This window comes from Arvicanthis niloticus, chromosome 3 (assembly GCF_011762505.2).
Source record: "Arvicanthis niloticus isolate mArvNil1 chromosome 3, mArvNil1.pat.X, whole genome shotgun sequence".
Lineage (NCBI taxonomy): Eukaryota > Metazoa > Chordata > Mammalia > Rodentia > Muridae > Arvicanthis > Arvicanthis niloticus.
In genome coordinates this window covers 119516691-119522913 of record NC_047660.1, presented here as the reverse complement: position 1 = coordinate 119522913, position 6223 = coordinate 119516691, and the positions used below count along the sequence as shown (strand labels likewise).

Genomic DNA, 6223 nt, shown 5'->3' with positions numbered 1-6223 from the left:
ATTATTATTATTATTATTTTGAGACAGGCTTTTACTGAGTATTCTTGGCTGGCCTGGGGCTTGCTATATAGACCAGGTTGGACTCAAACTCAAAGAGGTCTGCCTGTTTCTGCTTCCAAAGTGCTGGGATTAAGGGCATGCACCCTACCATGTCTAACTTTAATGTTTTATTTTTCAATCAATTTGAAGAGATAGCTTTTCTGGATATAGCTATTCAGTTGAAAGTTGGTTGATGGGCTGGAAAGGACAGAGATCTCTGAGAGAAGCAAGATGGCAGACGTGCTGGATCTTCACGAGACGGGGATGAGGATGGGGACAAAAGCATCCACAAGTTAAAAGAAAAAGCGAGGAAGAAACGGAAGGGCCGCGTTTTGGCTCCGAGGAGTCCCGAGCGCAGGTGCGGGAGGATTATGACAGTGTGGAGCAGGATGGTGATGAACCTGGACCACAGCGCTCTGTTGAAGGTTGGATTCTCTTTGTCATTAGAGTCCACGAAGAAGCCACTGAAGAAGATACCCATGACAAATTCGCTGAATATGGGGAAATAAAAAACATCCACCTTAATTTGGACAGGCGCACAGGATATTTGAAGGGGTATACTCTAATTGAATATGAAACATACAAAGAGGCTCAGGCTGCCATGGAGGGACTAAATGGTCAAGATTTGATGGGACAACCAATCAGTGTCCACTGGTGTTTTGTTCCTGGTCCACCAAAGGGCAAGAGGAGAGGAGGCCGAAGACGAAGCAGGAGTCCAGACCGGAGACGCCGTTGATAAATCCTTTGTTGACCATGTGGTCTCTCTATGAGTCCATTTGGTTATGCTGCCTTGGATAAACAGGGTTAGGGCGGACCTTGTGTTTATATTTAATTTCTTACCCTATCTACTTGGTATTGCTTTGAGTTTAAGAAAAAACATGTTCCATTTTGTTTTCTACATTTAAAACCATTTTACTGTTCTGGAAACAGAACAACTACAGTGAGGCATTCTGAGTGATTGTGAAGATACTTCTGTCTGATGTGGCATTCTGAGTTTCTAGAAAGGCTCGAGGAGACTGCTTGGCATTTCTTTTTCTTAGAAGATGAGAGTAGGGGTAATGAGATTTTTCTTTTGGCATTAAGGAATGAGTTTTACAAACCCTTGTGAGCAGGTGTAATATTAGTGTCTCTTTTGCTTCTCTGTCAGAGTCTTGTGCAGCCCAGTCTGGCTATGAACTCAACTGGACTGTCAAGAATGACCTTGAACTTCTGATGCTTGTCTCTTACCTCCCAGGTGCTAAGATTGCACCCATACCAGTTTATGTGGTCCCTAGAATTAGAACATGAAGATCTGAGATGCTCAGCCAGCTCTGCTAGAATATGGTGCTGAACTGTGAAGTTTGTTAGTTCCTACAATAGAAAAGAAAGCCAGCTTGAGTACTATGTAACAGTGTGCACACCTTTAATCCCAGTACTTGAGTTGGAGGCCAACCTGGTCTACAGGAGAGTTCCAAGACAGCCAGGGCTATGCAGAGAAACCCTGTCTTGAAAAAAGAAAAAAAAAAAAAGCCATTGGTACCCCTTTATCATAGTTTTTAGCTGAAATGATTTTTCTGGTATGTCTGTAGTAACTGATTTGTTTTGTTGTCTATGTAGGTCCCTATGTGGCCCACGCTGGCTTCATACTGATGCTCCTGCCTCTGTCTCCCCAGTACATGGTGGCAAATATTAAAACTTTTATAAATATTAAAATTTTTAGATAAAAATATTAAAATTTTTAGATTAAAAAAAAAAAAGGCTAGGCTCACAACCAAAAAAGAAAGAAAGAAAAAGAAAAAAGAAAAAAGTTGGTTGAAAGTTATTTGTCTAGGGCTTGAAAAATAACGTTCATACGTCCTTAGCATTTAGGAATGCTGGTGAACACCTGGTGCCACCCTGAGTCAGCGCTTTCCCTTTACAGGTATTAACATCAAGTTTTCCTTGTGTGTTTGGTTTCTGATGCTGTTATGGAATGGTTCTCTGGTCATGTCCATTTGGGTTCTAAAAGGCCTCTGTGTTTGGGTTTCTTTTTCTGGGCCTGGAGCTCTTCTGCTGCCCTTTCATCCCATAAGTCTACGGCTTCCAACATTTGTCTCACATCCTTCTTCTGTACCCCATATTCTTAGGTTTGGTCTCTTGAATGTATCTTAGAGTTTTTGAAGTTTGGTTATGCTCATTCATCTTTCTTCTTTGTATATTCTGAATGTATTATTGTCTCAGCCTTGTCCTCCATCCCTGACATTTGTTCTTCTGCTAGTTGGTTTTTTCCTTCTTTCTTTCTTTCTTTCTTTCTTTCTTTCTTTCTTTCTTTCTTTCTTTCTTTTTAGAAACAAACAATCTTTACTTGGCAGAGAAAACAGACCCAACCCAGGACTCTTACACAGTAACAGCCTGACTAGTAAAATGCCCTTGTACCTATAAACAGGCTCCCCCCCCGCCCCCCCCCCCCGTACTCCTTTGCATGGCAAACATGGTCGTTGGAGCACCAAAAAGCTAGAGCCATAAAAGAGGAGGAGGAGTCGGTTGGGAGGAAGAAATGGGAGGAGAACAAGAGGGTAAAGGCAAGGAATGAACATGATTGGGACACACTATATACATGTATGAAGATAACACAGTGAAGCCCATTATTATGTATAATTCATATGTCAATATAAAAGGAAAAATAGCCAAGGCTGTGTCACATTCTTCTTTCATGACAAAGCTTTTCTCTAGTCTATCAAAGTATAAATGTATAAAAAAATTGGTTATAAACAGACTAGACAATGTGTAATATTCAGTAAAGTACATGGTTCCAGTAGCTGGGATATTAAGCCTTTTCCATCAAGCCTCCTTTTTTTTGGATTTATGTCATCATCATTTCTTTTTTTTTCTAATTTATTTTTTATTGGATATTTTATGTACATTTCAGATGCCATCCCCTTTCCCCATTTCCCCTCCCTAGAAACCCCCTATCCCATGGCCCCTTCTCCTTTTTGCTTTTATACAATTTTTAAAATGTTAACCAAAGGCTTTATAAGTTTGGTAATGCTCAATATCAATTAGAAGTGTAACCTAATACCCAGCCTAGATATATCAACTATCTTTGACTGGCGGAGACATGTGAACATCTGCTTCCATGTCTGTCCCCCCTCTCTCTTTCTCTCTCTCATCACCTAGCTCCTCCTCTCCTTCTCCTCCTCCTCTCCTTACTCCTCCCACCTTAGCTCCTCCTACATATCACCCTTCCTGTTAAAATAAAATTTTCTCTCAAAATACAGTTAGAGCATAACTATACCAATTTATGTCAGTAAGGTGCAAGATAGACCTAATACCCAGTCCATCATTTTGTTGACTAACCAGAACCTCTGTCATCTCTCCTAACTAAAAGACTTAGTTCTGAACCTGGCTTTAGAATGAATGTCAGCTGAAAACCATCCTCTCAAATCTTTTCTCTCAAAGTAAATAGCAAGGATTGGCTATGAGACTATAAGTTTTCAACCCTGTCAGAAATCCAGAATGACTAAGTTAACTGAAATTATGGGAAGCACAAAGCATAGCTTCTAAAATTTAGCCAATTTACAGAGACCGCTGAACACCTGGACAGTCCCTATACTATAGAATGTTGGAGCATCTGATCTTTAGTCTTCTGGCCCAGGATCATCTGACAGACCTAGTGATGCAGAATTATTAAGGGCTGATTACTCTGTCTTGGCAGATATAATCAGTCGACTATTCTGCAAGTGTGTCCTTTTCTGGACAGTAATTTGTCTGTAGATGGAAAGAGGCAATTCTTGCCTAGTGGCTGTTTCACCACAATTGGAATAACTCCAAAGATGCTCAATTTCATCTCAGAATCCAAGACAGGAAGCTGTCAGGAGCAGACAGGTCTCTACTGAAAATGAACATTAATACAGAAATGTTTGTAATGTCAATTCTCTGGATTTCTGATGTTTTGAAAACCAACTATCCATGTAAGGTAATCTGGACTGTTGTCTGTTAACTCCTCTCAGCTATTTCTAAAGAAAATATAGAAAACACCCTAACAATAAACTCAAAGCCATGAATTTTCTATAGGCCCTTAACTCACAGTCTAACCATCTCAAATAAGGTTTTTTACTGGGTCTAAGCCTTGTATTCCTAAATGTGTTATACAGGCGCAATGCCTATGATAGTAACAATATTCATCTCACTTTTATATTAATAAGAAGCTCGTACCAATAAAAACCTTAAATTTGAAATCAAAGTAAATTTTGTACCATTTAAGAAATTATAACCATCTTAATAACAATTATACATATTTCTACCAGTAGGTTATGGCTATGCAACAAATCCTAGCTAATCCTGTTCCAACAAAACTACTACTTTTCCCTAGAAAGACAGCCCAGTATTAACCACCTCAGTCTCCATGCCCAGGGAATAGGGGTACCGACTCTTCATTAACTTCTTCAAGCTAATTATGGGTGTTGAGATATTAGAAGAGGGGTCGGGGGAAGAGTAAATTGATAAGCCTCTGACACTGTGTCTTCACTGCATCCAGCTGGAATTCCAGGACATCAGAGTTCTTCTCAGCTTGCTTGATGAGTAGATACACCAAGGCTATGTATTCTGCAATATACAATTTTCAAAACAAATTGTAGTATCAAGATAATTGTTTGAATTCTGTAATCTAGTCTTCTGGCAGCCTGCCTCTGTCATGTCTAATCCATATAATTCTGGGAGTTTCTATGAGGGTGTGCTCCCACCATCCTCCCATTTCGCCTTCCTGCTCTCAAATTTTTCCAACATTAGGGAATCTAAGCTTTCAGGCACCAAGGCCCTCCACTTCCACTGATGCCTAACCCCTTACCCCATCCCCCCTCCTCCAATTACTATGAGGGTGTGCTCCCAACATCCTCTCATTCCCACCTCCCTGCTCTTGCAATTCCCCAACACTAAGGAATCCAAACTTTCAGGTACCAAGACTGTCCAATTCCACTGATGCCTGGCAAGGCCACCCTCAACTACCTATACAGGTGGAGCCATGAGTCCCTCCCTTTGTGCTCTCAGGCTGAAGATTTTAGAATGGCTACTCCAGCTTGTTTCTTAGGACCATTTGCTTGAAAAATTGTTTTCCAGCCTTTTACTCTAAGGTAGAGTCTGTCTTTGCACTGAGGTGGGTTTCCTGTATGCAGCAAAATGCTGGGTCCTGTTTACCTATCCAGTTAATTAGCCTATGTCTTTTAATTGGGGAATTGAGTCCATTGATGTTAAGAGATATTAAGGAACATTGATTGTTGCTTCCTGTTATTTTTGTTATTAGAGGTAAAATTATCTTTGTGTGGCTATCTTCTTTTGGATTTGTTGGAAGAGGATTACTTTCTTGCTCTTTCTAGGGTATAATTTCCCTCCTTGTATTGGAGCTTTCCTGCTATTATCCTTTGTAATGCTGGGTTTGTGGAAAGATATTGTGTAAATTTGGTTTTGTTGTGGAATATCTTGGTATCTCCATCTATGGTAATTGAGAGTTTTGCTGGGTATAGTAGCCTGGGCTGGCATTTGTGTTCTTTTAGGGTCTGTATGACATCTGTCCAGCATCTTCCAGGTTTTATAGTGTCTATCTGGTGAGAAGTCTGGTGTAATTCTTATAGGTCTGCCTTTATATGTTACTTGGCCTTTTTCCCTTACTGGATTTAATATTCTTTCTTTGTTTTGTGCACTTGGTGTTTTGATTATTATGTGACAGGAGGTATTTCTTTTCTGGTCTAGTCTATTTGGCGTTCTATAGGCTTCTTGTATGTTTATGGACATCTCGTTCTTTAGATTAGGGAAGTTTTCTTCTATAATTTTGTTGAAGATATTTATTGGCCCTTTAAGTTGGGAATCTTCACTCTCATCTATACCTATTATCCTTAGGTTTGGTCTCCTCATTGTGTCCTGGATTTCCTGGATATTTTGTGTTAAGAACTTTTTGCATTTTGCATTTTCTTTGACAGTTGTGTCAATATTTTCTATGGTATCTTCTGCACCTGAGATTCTCTCTTCTATCTCTTGTATTCTGTTGGTGATGCTTGTGTCTGTGACTCCTGATTTCTTTCCTAGGTTTTCTATCTCCAGCGTAGTCTCCCTTTGTGATTTCTTGATTGTTTCTACTTCCATTTTTATGTCCTGGATGGTTTTGTTCAATTCCTTCACCTGTTTGGTTGTGTTCTCTTGTAATTCTTTAAGGGATTTTTGTGTTTCCGCTTTA

The 6223-nt window shown here is 39.8% G+C and overlaps 1 pseudogene; it reads left to right on the top strand.

The window, feature by feature from the left end:
• The first annotated feature begins 270 nt into the window (after positions 1-270).
• Positions 271-911, top strand: LOC117706046 (RNA-binding protein 8A pseudogene; annotated as a pseudogene).
• The last annotated feature ends 5312 nt before the right edge of the window (positions 912-6223 follow it).